Source organism: Bactrocera neohumeralis, chromosome 2 (genome assembly GCF_024586455.1).
Source record: "Bactrocera neohumeralis isolate Rockhampton chromosome 2, APGP_CSIRO_Bneo_wtdbg2-racon-allhic-juicebox.fasta_v2, whole genome shotgun sequence".
NCBI lineage: Eukaryota > Metazoa > Arthropoda > Insecta > Diptera > Tephritidae > Bactrocera > Bactrocera neohumeralis.
The window spans coordinates 67,962,061-67,984,021 of NC_065919.1; the positions used below are offsets into that span (position 1 = coordinate 67,962,061).

The following is a 21,961-nucleotide window of genomic DNA, read 5'->3' on the forward strand; positions in this document are numbered from 1 at the left end:
ATATAAATGTATGGAGTAGTAATTACTAATATGGTATTACAAAGTATTGGTAGGTGTCTGTGCTAATCGTGAGAAGGTAGGTGTCCATACTATTTACTTGTTTAATGACATTAATCATATCTGATGAACAATTTTACATTCTATTTTTGTTTTTTTTTGTTGGTTACAATATTCCATATTGAAGTTCTCTATAATGCCTATTCTCGGCATTTGTTTAGATCCCTCTATGCTTTCGAGCCTGCTTTGCTTCATCAGATGTTTTGGTGCATGGTTCGAAAAGCGAATGAGAGCCCCTCTTAGGCCTTTGCTTTTTCGTTGTTCTATAAAGCTCACTTCTATTTAATATTTGATGACAAAGTCTTTGAGCTGTGTTAGGTTACCTATGGACTCACCAACAGATCTGTGTATTCGACAAGGTGATAAAGGAATAAAATATCAAGGGACATAAGAAGAGTTCCCAGCAAAGTTTTTTGTAGTTTTAACATATCTCTGACGATGACTACAATCACTGAGAGTCATTCTGAGCAGCTCCAAAATAATTTTAATCTGTATTGAGGTTAAATCCGCCTATCAAATACAACTATTTATTGTCAGCATGAAAATCTATACTTAAGATCCCATTCAAGATTCTACTGTACTTTCAGTGTAAACAGCGTTGCTTAGACTTTAGCCGTTTAAAACCATTTAATTGAATTTAGCACTTTTGCCTCACCGATATAGAACAATAAAATGGGATATTTGCTTGAACACTTCACAGCATTCAGAAACTGAGTAACCCATTTCTACAACCGAAAAGTCAAATATTTATACAGTGAACGAAATAAATATTGACGCGCCCACCATCACCTCACCGAGACAGCGTGTGTAAGCTTAAACGCTATGCTCGTGCTTTGCTGCACCCACAGGCCGAAAAGCGGTCACTGTCACCACTTCTATTCACTGACATACTTACGCACATGCGAGTGCATACATATAGTATACAAATAAAGAAGTTTTGTTGTTGTTGTTGTTAAATTGGTGTCGATTTTGCAAACACTGTTGTTCAATTGCTTAAGCGCTAAGTCATTGCCATGCTTTTGTTTTGAATGAGCAAAATCAATTCACAGTTAGCATTATCGTAAATTTTATCAAAGGCACAGTGAGCATTTTTGAGTTTCAAAATTTTTTATTCTTTGAAATTTCGAAAAAAAAAAATTTTGTCAATAGTTACAGATTTTAAAAGTGTCACCGCTCAGTTCAGTCTGTTCCATCAGCTTAACTTAAAAGGCGTTTTTCCCGGAATAGTAATTGAGTAATTACTTCGAGACAAATGATCCAGAAAGTATCCCTACAATGGCGTACCGGTTTTTTGAACTGAGTTTCCGATCTGATTAAAAATAGAATTTGAAAAGCCAAAAACGATCAAAGTGGAGGAGAATTAAATTTTTAAACTTCATTTCTTGAGATTTTTTTTCGACCGTAGGTCAATGTACATCTTCTAGACAGGATTTTTATACCCTGGACAGGGTATTTAAGTTTGCCGCGAAGTTTATAACATTTAGGAGGATACGTTGGAATTTATATCATATATGTAATATATGTATATAAGTAATCAGGTTGATGAGTTGAACTGATTTAGCACCGGCCATCGGTCTGTCTGTATATATGCGAACTACTCATTAGTTCTCGAGATATCGATCTGAAATTTTGCACACGTCCCTTTCCACCCAAGTCTCATCTCACTTGTTATAATTGCCGCTATGGGACCACTATAGCATATAGCTGTCCTACAAACTGAAGGATGAAGAAGCGGTGTCATGCCTTTGTATGGAAAACTGTTTTATTCGACGAGATATCTTCTAGAAATTTTACGTGGATTATTGTCCAAGGTAATGGTCCAATCTAAGAAAAAATTGTTCAAATCGGATCACTTTATTATATAGCTGTAATACAAACCGAACGGAAAAAATTAAGTTTTTCATATAAAAAAAATTTCATTTGATAAGAAATCTTAACGAAATTTGACATGAATTATTGCCCACGCCAACATTATAATATTTGAGAAAATCTTGACGATCAGACCACTATAGCATACAGCTGTCATAGAAACTGAACGATCAACCTCAAGTATTTATATCGAAAACTTATTTATTTGACAAAATATCTCCTGGAAATTTGCTAGGAGCTATACTATGTATTTTCGAAAGTGAATATAGAATGTATTTGAAAGTAATTTTTAGTACAGTGTAACAAGTTATTGTATATTTATTTCGAAAATTTCATACTGAATAGTTTAGTTGCCGATATTTAGCAGTGCGGAACTCTCAAAGAGACTTCTAACTATTTTGGTCTGCTTTATGCTTATCTAACCACAAGTCTTTTAAGAAAAGACAAAAAAATGCATAACTCTTTAGATGCAAGAGATGATCTTACTAAAAATAGTAATTTATGAGACAATCTTTGAGACACTTTTATAACACAAACTTCTCTTTTTCTTTTAAAGAATTGAAACCGGTAGCAGTACAGATTTATACTCCGGAGTATTATACTATACTATACTATTTACTGTGATCAAATTAAATTTTTAATTTATATCTCGCGTGTTTTTCGAATCGGTAAATTTTTATTTTCTGTAAGTTGGTAGTACTGTATAGATGTCCCTATGCTAAATTTCGTCAAAATATTCATTAGTATTTGCGATGCTCGTCGTTTATGAGGCTCCAAAAGTGAATTCTTCGATTGTTACTATGTCTGAATTTATTGAACAAAGAAGTGCGATAATGCGCCATCTCATACTGCATTGGTTATTCGTGATTATTTCGCCACATTTTCAACTAATATCGTGCCGCAACCACCGTATTCGCCTGATTTACCTTCGTGTAACTTCTGGCTATTCAGCAAATTCACATGACCACTTCGAAAACACCGTTTTGACTCAATTGAAGATATAAAAGCTGGATCAAAGAAGGATTTGATGACCATCACGACGAAGAATTTTTCCAAGTACTATGATGAACGGAAAACTCGTTGTCATAAGTGTATTGCAGCGGGAGGGGATTACTTTGAAGGAGATGAAATGGACACAATTCACCTTTCAATTTGATCACAGTAGTATATGTATGTTATGAAAGTGCCTACGAAAGTGTATAAAATACCAATTAATATCATCTAATATGCAATTTAAACCAATAAATACTAAAAATTTGAATTCTTGTCAATCTATAGAAATATTCGAATTCAAGTTTGTTGCTTAAGTCTTTTGTGCAGTAAGCAGAAATACAGGAGTTGGTGCAGCTATGAACTCATTTTGAGATACACAAGCGACAAAACTATGAATTTGAATAATATTTAAAAGTATTATTAACGAGTTTGTTTATGTTATTTCATTTTCAATAATTTTATGGACTTCATAGGGGCGAAGAAAATTCCTCGTCATATCAGAAGCATGAAGAATAAACGTGTGCGAACTAAAATACAATTTAATTGAGGTAATATGAACTAAAACTAAATCAAATTGAGACACTTAAATATATATACAGCTATTTATATTCACAATTTACGCATTTTCGTGCTGTAAACAAAAGACTTCAGTAACGAACTTGCCACTCTGCGTCTTCAATTAAAATCCAAAAAAATAGTTTAAATTATAAAAGTTGATTTAAAATGTTATCAACAATTATCAGCATAGCAACTTTGCAAAAATTCTAACTTTAAGCGAAGCCAGCACTAACTTCTAAAAGGTCGTTTATTTATAATTTTACTATTTTTGTGTGTCGAGCTTGACTAGTGGCACCGAAAATCAGATTTATACGCTGCTTCAACACATTCGCATTGCCTTTTTAGACATACTTCTTTACTGCCAACCAATTATTTGGGTACTCTAGTACACGCCTTCACACGGCAGGTCCTGTTGCTGGTGGTTGGCACACTATTTGCTTGGTCATTTCAGCAACTCCACCTCCACAGCGTGCGTTATGGGCGATGGAGTGCCCGCTGCGTTGTTGCTTATCATCGTACTTGTTGCGTGCTGTTGTTGTAATGACAATGTAAGAAAGATATATAGGCAACAGCTGCGAATTGCTTTTCATTGTTTGGGAATTATTTTCCATTTTTTTTAATTGACATTTTCTTTGATAATTTCGGTTAAATTTTAGCCAATTAAGTGATTTTTGTACCTCGGCCAGCAATTGCCGAACTCTTACGCAACATTTGCCGCAAAATAAGTTTTGGAGACAGTAGTGCTTATAAACTTCGGCTGCCACCGAACTTAGCTCTTTCATACACTTTCTTTGTTTGTTTTTGTAATAAGAATAAATATGTTCCCTTATTTGTGGCTCTATTATATAGCCTTTTCAATTCTTTTTACCAAGTCACGCCCTCGCCAAAAACGCGCAACACATACGCCCAGCGAAGTTATTTGCATAGTCGGCCAATGTAGCCATGTTGCCACAAATTATGCACTAAAACGCGGTTATAGATTATTGTGCGGATATTCAAAAATTGGCACACACACACAGAAGCGCACTTGCGTGCACATAATGCCCAATAGAAGTATGCATTACCTCTCTCAATTTCAACACAAGTTGCATGCAACATAAATCAACCCAAGCGCACACAAAGCTGCTAGTACTTGCCACATGGCGTGGCATGGTGACCACATAATTGCAGCTAATAAGGAAAATTGTTACACATAACAAAGGTGTGCTGCCGCGTGAGGGTGTGTGTGTGTTTGCCACACACTTTGTGCCATTTCTTGAAAAACTGTTTTTTCGCCCAAAGAGATAAGCGAAAACTATGTTGTCCGTGGTAAATTTCTGTGCAACGCACAAATTGGTGTACACAACGTACAAACGCGCGCATGCAACACTTTGTGCCACAAAAGCAGCGAAATCGTCGCTTGTTCATTGTAATTGCGCCTTTTCGGTTTGGCAGGAGGTGGCATTGTTCTCGGCTGCGCTGAAATTCCAGACGCGCGAAATGTGTGTCACGCACGACAATACGCACCCACGCAAACCGCACGCACACACTATCACACACACACATACAAGTCAACCTTTACAAGCATTTTTGTTTATAAATTGGCTCCGACAACTGTCAATTTACATAGCTGGTGGTTGTTGGTGGAAAAATCAAAGACAAGTAAGAAAATAACAATGTTTGAAGGTGCGTATTATATGTTTTTGTAGATTTCAAGGAAATTGGGGCTGACTCAAACAAACAAAAAAAAAAGGAGGAAAAACGATAGTTCTGCTAAGCCGAAGTTGTAATATCTTCAGATGGTATAAAAAAAAGGTTTTTCTTGAATTTCATCGGCAGGCTTAAATGTCAACTATACGCTATAGTGGTCCACTATCGGCGGATCCGATGCTGATCACTTACATATGCAATTTACAGAGTCTCCGACGTTACCTTTTGGGTGCTACAACATCGTGGCAAAGTTAATACACGCTGTCCTGGGACACCAAAAACGTAGTAACGAGATAAGCTTAAAATTTTTATTACAGACGCAAGCCAGTTTAGATACATTTTGCATACTAAGTGAGGTTCCAACAGCTTCTGTCCCGTAGGTGGGATTTTTTTAGCGGGTTTTTCAATAAGAGTGCTAAAAAAGTTTTAAATAAATCAAAAACGGTTTGGGATATCAATAAAATTCTTTATTCTTATGAAAGTAAATTCAATGCAATTATGTGTGGCACTCGACTTTTTTGCATGGCCACCATAGGCACGCTTGCAGAAATCCAGACGCTGAACCCAAATTTCGACATTTTTCAAGCATAAATCGGCCGATACTGCTGCAATTTTACGTTCGATATTCGTTAGAAGTTCATCAATCGTCGCTGGCCTGTTGGCATAGTTCATAGACTTGACGAAGCCCTACAGGAAATAGTCTAACGGCGTAAAATCGCACAATCGAGGCGGCCAATTGACTGGGCCATTTTCGTGAGATAACACGTTCACCAAACTTGGTTATCAATAAATCGATTGTGACATTCGCTGTGTGGCTTGTAGTGCCGTCCTGTTGAAATCACATATTGTCCAAGCCCATATCATCCAACTCGGATCAGAAATATTCGGTTATTATTCTTCTTCATCACGGAAGAAGTACGGCCCATAAACCAAACCAAACCAAAATTTTTTCGGAATGCAATGGTGACTCATGGAGTACGCGTGGATTGCTGTCTGACCAATAATACATATTTTTCTTATGGACGAAGCCATTCAGCCAGAAATGAGCCTCATCGCTGAAGATGATGAAGAGGCTGTATGGGTCTTTCTCAATTGATGCTATAGCGGTAGCAATATTTGCGACCGCACGGGCACTTCTTTGTCTCACTGGCACGGGAAATATTGTAGGGTGCCTGTGGATTTAAATTTTCCACTAGACGCTCAATTGTTGATAAAACAGGACGATTATGACGACCATAAATTGGACGTAGCGCTTTTAAAATTGAGGCCACTGACTTCGAATTTCGGTAAAAAATTTTAATAGTTTTGACTCTTTGTTGGATCGTATATCTTTCATGATGAAATGGCAAACCTCTATGAAGAGAAATGTCAGAAGAGCGGGCAAAAATATGGCGTCGTTTGCTGCCCCTATCGGTCTACTTTTGTAGCGTCCCTATGAAAAAACCCTGTACTTACCGTTTTTATTCACCGCTTCCCAATGCGCTTTGTTCACTTCATAGAGTGCATAAATAATATCCAAACGACCGATCCTGGTAGAATAGTGTTTTCAAGTTTTCTTCCAAAGAACTTTTACAATTGTCACCCGGAAAGATTTTTAAGCCCCACTGGTAAGGCAATGACTTGGGAAATCTAACTTTCTAAAAGCGAAGAACTGACTAGATTTCTCTCAATTCGTTTGCGCTAGATCTTACGACCGTAAGTTTATTGGTAGACCCGGCACCCGTACTAGTCTTATCACGAAGTGACTCATTGCCATTGATAGTGAGGTTAGGCATTCATTAACTAGCTTTGAACACGCATTTAATGAGCTCAAGGTTAGTTTTGTCCCTTTATTATTAAAGAGGATAGCGAAAGAAGCTACAGCTTGCAGACAACATTAATGACAGCAACATCAGCTTAAAGAATGCTACAGTAGTTAGCAAGCCTGAAACTAATGTTGATGAATAGTTCCTGTCAGTAAATTCCACCGCAAACCTTCGTACATTTGAGAAAAACTCGATGGCCTTTCCTTTACTGACTTTTTCCCACCCATATCTCTATCGCAAAGATGTATTCTTGGTTTGAACGCTCAAATGAGTGCGATGACAACTTTCCTGGCCCTCATTCGACTTGTTTGTGAATAAATTAATCGAGTTGAAAGAACTTTAATCTTTTAAACATTAAGAGCTATACAGGTCTTCCCGTATCGTATGCTGGCTCAGTTTTTAAAAGTTTTGATTCAAACCATTTTTTACAAAATTTGTTCTATGATAATAAACTAATAATAATAATAATGGAAATTATATATATCAAAAATTTTCCAGAGACTCTTTATTGGAAACATACATCATATTTTTTTCTATTATTCGATCCACAACTGTCCCAAGTTTGCAATAGATTTTTAGGTAGACGTAAGAGTTAGACGAGTTCCTTAATCGGTCAACAAAATAAAGAATTTGTCCAAAGAAAAAAAACGAGTAAGGCTTGTTGAATCGTTTATTATCTCCTAGAAGATGGAACATCAAAATAAATGTACCTAGTTGCACCAGAAATATGTACTTAACTCTCTTCACTACTGCTAAATTCGTCCGCCCCGCTGTGAATTCACACTTTGACATGGTAAAAATTCTACATCAAAGCCGGTCATGACTGACCGACACCAAAGTAGCATTTTTTCATGTTTTGTTACATTTTATTTTCAACATTCACGAAATATCCGAAGGAAGAAAAAAATAGCGAAATAAAATGCTCGCCGCAATCGATCAGCGTCACTTTGGATGTCAGTGTTCGTTGTTAGCAACAGTTGTTCTAAGTCGGGGGCATCGCTAAAAACACACGACCACAATCAACCAGGGCGAAGTCGAGTTAGTCGCTTTGTTAGTTGTACTGCCCTAAATAAATTGATGTTGCCTTGACAGTGGAGACGTGCTCGTTAATGTATACATAGACATAAACGCCTTCACAAAGTGGTCTGCCCTGTTAATGGCGGTTAAAATTTAATGTTAATGTTAATGTTAATGTTAATGTTAATGTTAATGTTAATGTTAATGTTAATGTTAATGTTAATGTTAATGTTAATGTTAATGTTAATGTTAATGTTAATGTTAATGTTAATGTTAATGTTAATGTTAATGTTAATGTTAATGTTAATGTTAATGTTAATGTTAATTTTAATGTTAATGTTAATGTTAATAATGTTAATGTTAATGTTTTTAATGTTAATGTTAATGTTAATTTAATGTTAATGTTAATGTTAATGTTAATGTTAATGTTAATGTTAATGTTAATGTTAATGTTAATGTTAATGTTAATGTTAATGTTAATATTAATTTTAATGTTAATGTTAATGTTAATTAATTAATGTTAATGTTAATGTTAATGTTAATGTTAATGTTAATGTTAATGTTAATGTTAATGTTAATGTTAATGTTAATGTTAATGTTAATGTTAATGTTAATGTTAATTTTAATGTTAATGTTAATGTTAATGTTAATGTTAATGTTAATGTTAATGTTAATGTTAATGTTAATGTTAATGTTAATGTTAATGTTAATGTTAATGTTAATGTTAATGTTAATGTTAATGTTAATGTTAATGTTAATGTTAATGTTAATGTTAATGTTAATGTTAATGTTAATGTTAATGTTAATGTTAATGTTAATGTTAATGTTAATGTTAATGTTAATGTTAATGTTAATGTTAATGTTAATGTTAATGTTAATGTTAATGTTAATGTTTATGTTAATGTTAATGTTAATTTTAATGTTAATGTTAATGTTAATGCTAATGTTAATGTTAATGTTAATGTTAATGTTAATGTTAATGCTAATGTTAATTTTATTGTTAACGTCATATTAATATTAATGCTAAAGTCAAATGATGAAAGATTCTTTCAAATTCAATTTGGGAAACGATATCTCAGCATTTCCTGCTAGGTTGGCTTACAAAAGCCCTTTTAATAAGTAAATATATATGTATGTGCGCATATCTGTTTGATAGTTAAACGTCACTGCTGCATTGTGTTGCATATTCTTGTTATATTATTTACACAGGTTGCAACTGTAATGCTGCTGTCTGTTTGGCGTCTTGTTACGGCTGCTGTTGCTGGTAAATGCCGTGCAGCAACAATGCCAACTGTCACAATTCATGTTTTACAACGAAACTATTTTAACCGTTAAGGCTGCTTTGGTTGCCAAAAAGTGAAAAAAGTAAATAAAAAAATAATTTAAAAAACAACAAGTAAGAGAACTTCCAAAAAGGAAAAACGAAAAAATAAATCAACAAAGAAAGTCAACAAAAAGCCACGAGGACACGAAAAACTGTAGGCAAATGAAAATATAAACGACTTTTTTGGAGCACAAGGAGATGTGGGCACATTTTGGGACGCTTACTCGTTACTATTTTTGCTGGTATGTTTTTGTGCGCTTGCTTTCAGTCCATTTTTAGTTATTTTTTCCTCGCTCATTTTGGTTTTTGGTGTCGCTGCTGCATTTAAGGCAAGAGTCCATCACACACACACAGAGGCTTGTGTATAAACTAGTACTCGTCAGCTGTTCGCGGTTGCGGAGAATCATGGCACAAATCCTGACAAGATTATGAAAATAGATAAGCAGCCTTTCTGGCTGCTTTCTTCGCTCGGTTTGGGTGTCCGCTGCTGCTCAATGCCAATGTTAGACGTTCGCGAAACAAGCAGTTACAATTTTTCGTTGCATAAATTGGCATAATTTTTTGGCGTTGCCTGCCACTCGTAGGCAGCTCGCGTAGGTGGGCTGAGGATGTACCAGGAAAGTCAACTGTCTTCCGCCCAGACTATTTTATTTTCATTTGAAATACTCGCTGATAATAGCTTACTTCTGTGTGTGTGCTTGTGTATATTTGTACAAGCTTAAGTTGAATTGTTTTAGTTTTGAGATGTTAATCGTTCTCTTAAAGGTCAGTTACAAGATATTCAGCATATACAGTTATAGAAATATATAGGTTGAACTGATAAGTATTTAGTATAACTGTCAGTTGGCGCCAACATAGTAAGTAGGGAGTAGTATATACCAGTAAACGGCTACTGTCAAAATTTTAGTCAAATCGGGCGCGTATTTTTGTTTTGTTTTGACCTCGTGGAGTTTTAGACAATGGAAAGCTAGCATTATCGGTCGGTGATTGTGGTTTTCGAAGGCGAAATGCCACAGTGACATCAAAGACCGCTTAGATATTCTGTATGGTGACACTTGTTCTTTGATATAAACTTCCAAAAGCAGTTAAACGTGTTTTAAACGTCGCCAGGGTACAGCGTATATAAAAAGTAATTGATATGCTTGAAATCCAAAAAATAAATGTGGTATATCAGTAGTGTGTTTATAACATTTCTATCCATTTCCAACCGATAAGCTAGACAGTGATTTTAAAAAATACAAAAATGCTGAAATTATATGGTGTCAGGAAGAACCAAAAATATGATAAAAGCACTTGTTCTGACATTGACAGTTCGCTGGTTGAAGATGCGTAAAATATTTGAGACCGTAGGCATCTCAAAAGACCACATGAGTCAAATCCTGCAAGAAATATTGGCCATGAGAAAGCCTTAGAAGCGTTGGTTTAACTAATTTCGGACTAGAAGGGCAATCGTGAAACCACTTCACAACAGTCTTGAACGTTGTTTAAACGCAATCTGAAGGTTATGCTGCATAGTGTCCTGAAAGTCGAAGAAAAATTATTTCAAAGGTGTGCTTCAGAGATCAAAGAACAATGAAGATTCCTCCCGTTTCTCTAGCCCATTTCATCTTTGTCAAGATATTTTTCTTAAAATCAACTTAATTTACTTTTGTATTGACACAATTTTATCCATTTTTGGCATTGCGACATCTATATTATTACAAAGAAAAGAAATTTTCTGAATTTCATTAAAATCCTTCGACGATTGATCAATATATGTACATGGTAATCAAGAGTTGATAATCAAGATTTTATATCATTATCAGAAAGTATTCTTTCTGAATTTGAGAACCAACATTTTCGGTAAAATGGATGAAATTAGATGCTCACGAAAACGTTATCTGTCGGTTTGAAAAAATATAACCTAATTTTGACTATTTATTTTCGTAGCACTGTCTAGAGAAATATTTTAAACATCAGACTAAAATCTATAAAAAACTAAGGCCTTCAGTATATGCGGTCATATAATTGTTTCCCTTTGAAGAATACAACAATTCTTTTGAAAGTCAATGACACTTTTGTTTAACCTTAGCGAGGTCGAAAACTATTTCAGAGATCAAAGACCTTATAGTGAGGACAACGACCTTTAAGTTTATCATACGCGATGTCGACAACTTCGTGGTTAGGTCAATGAGTATGTGGGTTCTTGATTTCGCTAACTGTCATTGATGATTGCGATATGGTTTCTGATATTTTCTTGGTTTTTCATTAAGTTTTATAATTTGATTCAGATGTTTGTTAATTTGATCTATTTTCACTCTCGAGGATAGCAAGACTGATACTTTCTTTAGGTCATACTCTCAGCAGTTATCCATTAAGATGCGAATTCTTCAATCTTAACATCTGATAACTTAAGTAAAATTAATTACTGTACCTATCAGGTTCTTCAATCAGTTTGTTTTGATAAGAAAAACACAATTTTATGTCTCAAAATACACTTTATTATTCAGTATAATCTCCCTGAAGAATAATACACTTCCTCCAACCATCGTTCAATCTGTGGATCCCATCTCTGAAGTGAGAATCCGGAAAATCTACAAAATACGCTTGAAAAGCTGTTATGACCTCTTCCATTGCTGAAAAACGCTTGCCACGTATAAATTTTTTGAGTTCTGCAAACAAATGAAAGTCGCTGGAGGCTAAGTCTGGTGGATAATTCAACAGTTCGAACTTTAATTCATGGATTTTAGCCATTGTCAAAATGCTCTTGTGACATGGTGCATTGTCCTGATGAAAAAGGATTTTTTTCTTCTGAAAACCGGGTCTTTTTCACGAATTTTTTCCTTCAACTTGTCCAAAAGGTTGCAATATTATTCACCATTTTGCAGTAATCCACAAACAAAATTCTGATGCCATAACCTTTTGGTCGATTTTCGGACACGTTTGATAAGAAAAAGCACTTGCTTTAATTTATAATTATGTTGATGGACCCAAGTCTCATCCATAGTAATGAATCGACGCACAAAATCAACTTTATCTTTTGCTGAGGAAGTCGCATTGGAATTTGTTTTTATTCCATTGTTATAACTAAATCTCTCTCAGTCAATCGACGATCTTCCAAAACCATATCCTGTATTTTGGCTATGATTTCTGGTGTTGATGCGCTTTTTGGACGTCCTTCACGTGGATCGTCTTCAAGATTTGTACGACCAGGTTTAAATTAAGCAACCTATCTTTCTACTCTTCTGATTGTAGGTGAACAATCATGATACACTTTTAACATTCGTTTGTGAATTTCTTTTGGTGCTACGCCTTCCAAAAATAACAATTTTATCACTGCGATACTCAATTTTTTCCGTTTTATAATAATACTGTGACACGGCGACAAAACCTGGTACTTTAGAAAAGTAAAGACGTGCTAAGTTAGGATGTTAGAATGTATCTCTTAATCTACCATTTTGGGAATGTGAAAAGTGATTAAATATTTTCGAGTGTCGACAAAACTTTATAACATTTTCAAAAGTAATTATTCGACGAAAGCGTCAATGGACTATAAACATATTTGGTATCTTACTGACTTATATTTTAGGTTTACTTAGTTTCATTTCTGAATATTGGTTCGTTTCTGAGATATTTATGTTAAAATGAACGTAATTAACTTGAATGAGAAATTTGTGTTATAAACTCAACAAAAGAGTTTAAATTTAATATATTGTTTATCAGTTCGGATTCTTGAGAGCAATTATGTCATATTGCTTGCCACCTGAAAGCCTAATATTAGACTATTTTTTCTCATTTTAGCAAGTTCGGACCATTGGCAGCCAATATGGCACCGCTCAGGTAACAGGAACCACAAAAGAAGCCATCAGCAGTAACAACAACAACAATATCTCCAATAATAATAATGACTAAAATGAAAGATAAAAGTCAAAAGCGGCACTTTAACACGGCGCATCCTCATCAGCAACATTAGCAGCGCCCAAAGTCATTGCGTTCAACAACGGTATCGCCACCAGCATCGCCATCGGCAACAGCCTCATCAGCGCCATTAGTGGCATGGCATTGTATTAGTAGTGGCAGCAGCGCTTTCGTTTGCGTTATCCTCCGCCGTTTTTGCTCCACTAATTGCGCATGCGCTCTAATCAATATTGGCGTCCCGCTGTTGCATGTCGATCAAAGCGTGTGGCATGCATTTTCTTAGCCTTTCCTAAATGCTGAAAGTCAGTCAGTCAGCCAGTCAGTCAGTGAGTAAGTTGAGTGCTTGTGCAGTTAGCTGGTTGGTATGCGCAACAAAAGCTGCCTTTGTGCCTCATATGACATTCCGCACAAGGTTAAAACGTTTCATTAGCGAGAACTGTTAGCAATGTTGTAATGAGTTTTACTTATATTTATTGCTGTTGTTGTAGTCCTTATATATTGTTTTGTTTGACGTCTTTTTGTTCATTATTTCTGCTGCTTAAACTGAGTTGCCCGTTTCTTGGCTGATTGGCATATTCGCTGCTCAGTCAATTGGAGTTAAGCGTTTTTCTTTTGAATGTATTTGTTGCCACTTTTTGGCTTTTTATAGGAAAATTCCAAGTGGTCATTGATTGACGAATATTTATTAATTGTGTCAGTTGTGAGAAATCTGTTAAAAATTGTAAGCATTTAAGATTACCTAGAGAACCAATTATTGTGTAATAAATTAGAAGAAGCTGGTGGGAAAAAATTCTTTGTTATTATCTTTGTAATGTGACTGTCGATTCATTAATTTTTTAAGAATAATAAAGACTTGGATGAGAAGAATGCTAAGTTTGTCGCTGAGACCAGCATTGAATGACTGGTAGAGACTTTTAAGAAAGGAAAAGCTTCAAAGGTTTGACCTTGCTGATGATGCAGCCTTTTTTGAAAAGCATTGTTTTCCCTGAGTTTAGATCCGGCTTCGGCAGATCGTTATAAATTATTTTAGCTTTGGTCAAATTCTTACATATTTTGCTTGTTTGAAGCCAGGTTCACTCCTTACCTATAATAATACCACTTGGAACGAAACGTGGGAGACTTTGAAAAAAATATACACAATAAATGAGTTAACTAAGCCCGGTTCGTCTGTCTGTATGATGTACGCGAATTGGGCCCTCGGCTTTTGACATATCTATCTGAAATTTTGCACATGTTCTACTGTCAGAAAGAAGTTACTCATTTGTCGAAACCGCTGGTGTCGGAATCCCGTAGCATTTAGTAACCTTTCAACGTGAACAATCGGAGTCGACTTCTTGAATGGAAAACTATTTTATTTTATGGAATATCTTCACGAAAATCGGCAAGAGTTATTGTCTAAACCAATTACGCAATCCCTGAAGATTTTTTTAGATCGGATCTCTGTGGAAGAGAGCTAGAGTATAGCTGCCATTCAAACTGAACGATCAAAGTTAAGTTCTTGTGGGGAAAAGTTTTTTATTCGAGAAGATATTTTCACGAAATTTGGTACAAATCTTCTAATCTACAATCCTAGAATAAGTTGTTTGGATCGTAACGATAAAACAAAATCAAGATAAAGGTCTTCATAAAAGATCTGTTTTCGGACTAACTAACTTCAATTAATATTTTCATAAGAGACAAACTAATGACTGGTTCGGAGCAGCCGAGGTTAACTTGACAATAAATTTTACATATTATAAGTGTGGTAACTCTGCTTTATTCTATATTTTAACAGAAACCTTTGAAGATCTTGGCAAACTGAAGAGATAATATTTTTAAGCGCAAGTTTTCAAATTTAAATAGTTTTGAGCCATTTACATGTTGGGTGGCAACTCTTTGCGTATTTTGTATTATTATTATTTCAATAGAGCTAACTTTTTCTTACATTCAAAAATTAACCGAATTTAACTTTATGTTTTTCATTTAATTTTTTAACCAGGTGGCAACTCGAAATTTTTTAAAATATTTTTATCTTAAGTGCGACAATTAACCGAATTTTATTTTTTGTTTGTTTTTAATTTTAATTTTTAACCAGATGGCAACTCTAAAAGTTTTAAAATGTTTTTAATTTTTTTAATGGAGTTTAAAAGTTTATTTTTAATATCTCTATTTATTATTTACTTCGACTTTTAATTTTATTCGGAGTTAAGTGGCAACTCCTCAAAATATTATTTCTTAAATAGTGTTACTTAAAACAGTTTCCATGAATAATAAAGACATTTTCGCACTCGAATTTTTATTTTAGTATTTTATATTTTGATTTATAGCCCGGTGGCAGCTCCAAAATTTATATCATTTAAAAAGTTTTGTAACAATATTTTAAATTTTTGTCAGTGAATAAATTTTTTTTTGTTTTAATACCCGTATTCCCGTATTTACAACTTACTTGGCTTTTAATTTTATTTCGAGTTAAGTGGCAACTCCACAAAATATTATTTCATAAATGGTGTTGCTTAAAACTGTTTCCATGAATAATAAAAAAATGTTTGCACTGGAATTTTTATTTTAGTATTATATTTTATATTACGATTTATAGCCCGGTGGCAACTCCAACATTTGTATAATCTAAAAAGTTGTGTAATAAAGTTTTACTAAAAGCTGTTTCGAATGCCCGTATTTTAATTTATATATGTATAGTTCTAAGCTGAATTTAGAATCAGGTGGCAACTCCATAAAATACTATTTCTTAATTAGCGTAGGTTAAACCTGTTGTATTGGCTACTAATATACATTTGCTAATTGCATGGTATGCGGATATAATTTGCAATAGATTAATTTAATAAGTGTGGCAACGTTGATTTATATTTTAAAGGCAGTCAAGGCCTAGAAAGTCTTTGAAGTGAATCTAACGTAGTTAGTGGTTGATTCGGGTTCAAATGTCTACATGATACAAATGTATGTACATAGTACATACATATGTGTATACTTGTACATATGTATGTATATGTATATACATATATGATATGTTCATAGATATGTATGTACCAATGAAATAATTTCGAAAATTTCGTTTGATTCATCCATTTATATTTATCACAAGCATTAATTCATGTCAAAATGCAAGTCTTCAATTTTCATGAATATTTTATAGAGCCCTTGGGCATTTTCCTATGACAATCAAATCTTGCGCTTTCCCAAACATTTGCCAAATTGTGATGCATAAATCTCACAAGTGTGAAAGTCCATTAAGCACTTAGCATACATGAATAGCTAAGTGTGTGTGTGTGTGTATGTGAGTCGTGTTGCACATGCGTAAAATCATTACCGAGTGACATAGTGGTGACAAAAACAAAACATCGCGCTCAAAATGATCAAGTACTCATATATGTATGTATGTATGTATATATCTCTAAAAATTTTGATATTTGAATATGTATGTGTGTGTGTGTGGGTATTTGTTTGAGCACCTGAATTTGATAGTATGTATGTATGCGTGAATATTCGCGTGCGAAACGCGATGTCTCCTTAATTTCTTTGTTGATTTATTTTATCGTCATCACTGACGCCGCGCCACGCCGCTGCTGCTGCAGTTTCCATCAGCCTTCGCCGACGTTGTCGCATATCTCGGTTGGTCACAAATGACAATTCCAATTAGGCGTTGCACATCGCCGACTTACATACATATGTATGTGCTTGTAAGCGCTGTCTTTGTGCCTGCCACTTGGCGCATATTGTATGCAGAAAATCACACACACACACACACATATGCACATTTCAGTGCAGCAATGCCATAAACTACGCGGCCATGACAGGCACTCAACTGCGGTCAATATGCGGTTTGACGCTGCGGTGCCGCATGTTGAGTGTGTTGCAAGTAAATATAGAAATATATATAAATAAACATAATTGCTGTGGCAGTGCTGACGACAGTGGCGGCCAGGTGATCCTGCTGTAAAAAAGAGTGAAAGTTTGAGCTCCGTTGAACTTAGAAAAGGAAAGAGACACATACACAGGCACACACTCGCATTTGTTTGTGTGCATATGTGTGTCGTTAAACCGAGTTCAGAAGCCAGAAATGGAAGTAAAAATATTATATTGTTATTTGCTTTTGATTTATGTTTTCATATTTCGCTTTTTATTTACTTTTTGAAAAAAATTGAAAATATCTAAAAAATTTTGGCTTTTAAAAATGCATACCCCTTCTCCATGTACATATATTCTTTAATTCTTCAAGTCTTACCACACCCCTTGCTCAAGTCTATGTTTTTCTTAGTTTACTTGGTTGTCTTAATAGCTAACTCCCCATCTTCGTCACTGCCAGCATTCGCCAGTCATCTTATTTTGGAGTCTTAGAGCCCTTGTCGATTACTCTAAATTTGTGGCAAAGCTGACGTGGGTGTGAATGTCAATAAACAGTTGGTTTAACAACACAATATGACTTTTTTCAAATTTGCTACGCATCAAGTGTCAGTATTGTCTTGATGCTAATCTTTTGTACAGTTCAGACTTCAGCACCCAGTTTGTGCTGTGAATTATCTGCCCTACGTAATTATCTTTCTTCTCTTTTATTGAAAAGTTGGAGCTGCTGAGATTTTATTTTGCAGGAACTTTTCTCTGACTTCTTTCTTGAAACACCTCCCAGTGCACCTAACACCGACTTACTACACCACTGTTTATTCCTATACGACGTCATTGAGCACCCGTATGAGCTGAAATAAGATTTTTTTCGAAGATGCATAATAGCACGTCACATTACTATTTGATTCGATGTTCATAATCATAATTTTTTTTTTACTAATTTCTTTTCCCCGTAAGCAGACCATATGATCAAATCTGACCCGGACTGGCAAACAAATACGTTTTCACATACTTCATTACAACTCTTTATTAAGTTGTTAAGCAGTCTGAATTTAAACCAATAGAAGCATGCCATGATAGTGGCATGATATTTAGTGTCTTCAGCGATTTTGGTTTCTTCGGTTTCTCTTCAATTTAAGAGCACCATTCGCTAGATAGTCGGATAGTTTCGATATCATATTCATGAAACTATGCCACGCCTTCAGATGCATTTGGATAAGACTTTTGCGACTTTTCAACTCGAATTCCAAATTTTTAATAATATCTCCCTTCCGCCTTTTTGTCTTTTGAATTGCGCGGCTATGTATAAAGCGCTACAGAGCTCGTATCTGGCAATACTATACATCTTTGAAAGGTCTTGACATAACCTACAAAACGACGCTATACATGATTAGTTTGGACATGAAGTTCTCTAACGCCGAAATTCGCGCTATTTTAAAGTTTTCCTTCGTTAAAGGCAAATCCATTAAAGAAACGTTCCGTGAGATCAATGGTGTTTTGGAGGATGGTACTCTATCACTTCGAACTGCGGAGGAATGGTTTCGACGATTCAAAGCGGTTGAAAACGACACCAAGGCTAAGCCAGCCGGCGGAAGACCTGTGACGACGAATACCGATCAAATCATGGAAAACATCGAGTTAGACCGGCATGTGGCATCTCGTGACATCACCCAGAAGATGGGAGTTAGTCACCAAACCATTTGAAACCATCTGCAGAAGGCTGGATACACAAAAAAGCTTGATGTTTGGGTGCCGCATTATTTGACGCGAAAAAACCTTCTGGACAAACAGGGGCCAAGCCGGGATTGACGGTCAGGAAGATTTTGCTGTGTGTTTGGTGGGAAAAGGAAGGGAATCATCCACTCTTGGCAGCTCCCAAATGGCCAGACGCTTAATTCTACCATTTACTGCGAACAACTGGACCGCTTGAAGCAAGCGATCGACCAGAAGCATTCAGAATTGGCCAACAGGAAGGGTGTAGTGTTCCACCAGGACAATGCCAGACCACACACTTCGTTGTTGACTCAGACGTCAGAAGCTACGGGGGCTCGGATGGAAGGTTTTATCGCATCCACCATATAGCCTGAACATAGCGCCAAGTGATTACCACCTGTTCCTGTCCATGGCGAACGCCCATGCAGGTGTAATGTTGAACTCAAAAGAGGCTTGTGAAAAGTAACTGTCCGAGTTCTTCACAATTAAGGAGGGGGCTTCTACGAAGGGGGTATTATGAAGTTGCCGTCTAGATGGAAACAGATTATAGAAGCATTGAATAAAGAGCAAACAAGCGGAAGGGAGATATTTGACAACTTTACTTTCAACAACCTTGTTGCTACAATACAGCTAGACGAGTTCTACCGATGTGAGTGTTATAACAAAATATTCGTAATGACCATGAGGGCCTGCTGAGCAGTCATTGTTGCATTGCTTTTAATTAAGACTTGTCTAGCTTTGGTAAAGAAGAACAAGCTTCAAAGTAGAAACACACCACAATCTGCACAATACACTCACACGCACACCAATCTAGACTGTCACATGATATTCATTCTTAGTTAAGAAATCATTGACTTTTTTGCAAGATTAACAGGGTTAAGCGTCGCTACAGTGGTTAAATTTTGGTAAAGTGAACTTATTTTAAATAAGTAAAGGCTTTCATATTTCTTTATGCCTGCTTGCCTTTCCTTTCCTTTCCTCCTTTGCTCTTCTGACTACCTCTTAGATTGGATTATGGTTTGATTAAGCTTAAATATTCTCTAATCCAGAGGAGGGGTTCGGACCTTAGTAACTATACTAGTTGGAGAATACCGCATTTTGCTCTTTTCCTTTCTCTTCGTGGCAATTTTTAAAAATTCTAATACCAATATTCCAAAAGCCTTACCGATCTAATTGAGATGGTGAATAAAGCTCAGAGAGGCTGTGTAGATCCGCAGCCATATTATGAAATACCTAAATTGCTGCCTGCGTTACTATGTTCCTTCTCTTTCGGCTTCCAAGCTATACCCTGGGTTAGCTTTTAGAAACTTGATTAAAAAGTCGCCCACAAAAGCTTTGAAAGCTTCAAAAGAGTTCAGCTGCCAACCACGGCGCCTCACCGGTAGCCTCATAGGCAGCCTCACAACCAGCGCAGCGTTCATCAGATTTTGACAGCAACGGACAATTAAATAGCGCACCATTATTACGTTCTAGCGGTGCAAGTCTATTAATTTCATTTGTGACAAAAGTGACCGTCATGCGACAGTAGCTTGATCAGCCACCGACACAACCGCGTGTATGTATGTATGTATGGGTGTGTGCTTGCAATTAGAAGTGTATAAAAAGTGTCTGCAACGAGTGCGCTAACTAAGCGATGCCATCGACATAACGGTGTAGGTGTTTCAAGACAAAATAAAAAGGCAACAAAAACAACAAGAGAAAGAAATGAGCTGAATTTCGCCTACTGACCGCTGCCTGCCATTCGTTGCGACTTTTTAGTTGAGCCCCGCCAGCGAATGACGCCCACTTTGGCGCATGCGCAGACGCAGGCAATGCGGGCACTCGGGCGATTGAGACTACATACAATACTTTACTGTTACTTTTTAAGTTTTTTTTTATTTTTTTATAATTATTTTTATCGCTTTGCTTAGTTTTTGCTGCCGGTCTTTGCCGGCTGAGAGCTTCTGGCGACCGACTGACACGAGCTAATTAATAGCGCGCGCGCCAAAATGCGCCACAAACTGTTGCACACCAGCAATCTAACATTCACTCATCATTGCTCAATCGTTTCTTGTATTCTTATTTCGCCATGTTTTTGGAACTGTTCTTCAGCTGTCGCTGGCTTTTGCTCGACTGGCTTTGCTCTTCGCCAGCCATCGCCGACCATTCGTCAGCCACCACTTTTGTCCATCATTAATGCGACGGTGTTGTCATTGCAGTCGTGAGTGATGTTTGTTGTTGTAGTTGTTGTTGTCTGGTTATTTATGCCTGAGTTGTTACCGCTTTGATTGACAGGAAATTATTATTGGTTTCATTACTTTTTACCGTACTGTCTAGTAGTAGAATTGCTTTTGTTTTTGGGTGAAAATATGTTGTTGTTGCTACTTCTGTTTATATGCGCATGTGTATGTGTGTGTTGAAAAATATATTTTGTTGCATATTACACAAAAATCTTCAGGCTTACATAAGCTTCGATTTATCACACGAGCGTCTCTTGTGAGTGACCAAAGCACGAAGTTATTCCGTGTTATTCTTGTTGTTGCTCTGTTTCGGTTTTTTTTTTTGGATATTCGTATTGCACGTCAAATGAGGTGTGTGTCGTTCTGCAACCCGATTGCTGAATGCCGAGTGACGAATGCTTAATTACGAAGCAAATAAATGTAGGTCAGCTGGAGAAGGGCAATCGTTTTAAACGAACGACTTTAATGACAATCACTCACCAATACAAATACACTTACGTGATTACTTGTCGTTTGTGTTGTTTTGAGAGTTTATGTGTATATGTATGTTTGTCAACTACAGTTATGCAAGATTTAATTAAAGTAATCCATTAAAATGTGGTGAGGCAAGCAAAAATAAATAAATAATATTCATTATGATTACCAAATTTGTATCGAAAATGCCTAAAAAGTTTTTGCTTCGTAAAAAATAACAAATTTGCTTTAGGTTGAGCCGCAGATACTTAGCTCGATTTGCTAATTTCTGAAAAATTGTGTAACTTATGTGCTGTATTAAAGTTATGGAAATAGCCTTTTATATTCATTTTAATCTATTTTCCTCTTCTTCTTATTGATTGGCGTAGAAACCGTTGACCTGGTTATAGCCGATCTAACAACAGTGCGCCAGCCGTCCTTTCTTTTCGCTGTTTGGTGCTAATTGGAGACCCTAAGTGTAGCCAAGACCTTCTCCATCTTGTCTTTCCAACGGAGTGGAGGTATTCCTC

General features: G+C 35.9%; 2 long non-coding RNA genes across 3 annotated transcripts in view; one reads left to right on the forward strand and one right to left on the reverse strand.

Moving 5' to 3' along the window:
- LOC126767017 (uncharacterized) overlaps positions 1-15,530 on the forward strand; it is a 145,187-nt gene extending 129,657 nt beyond the window's left edge. The window contains exon 4 of one of the 2 annotated variants that reach the window (XR_007668986.1): positions 13,093-15,530. This is a non-coding gene — a long non-coding RNA (uncharacterized LOC126767017). The remainder of the gene's footprint in view (positions 1-13,092) is intronic. The other variant, XR_007668987.1, reaches the window with a different exon arrangement.
- The window catches only part of LOC126767064 (uncharacterized), a 448,370-nt gene that overhangs the window by 240,664 nt on the left and 185,745 nt on the right, over positions 1-21,961 (reverse strand). The window lies entirely within an intron of this gene.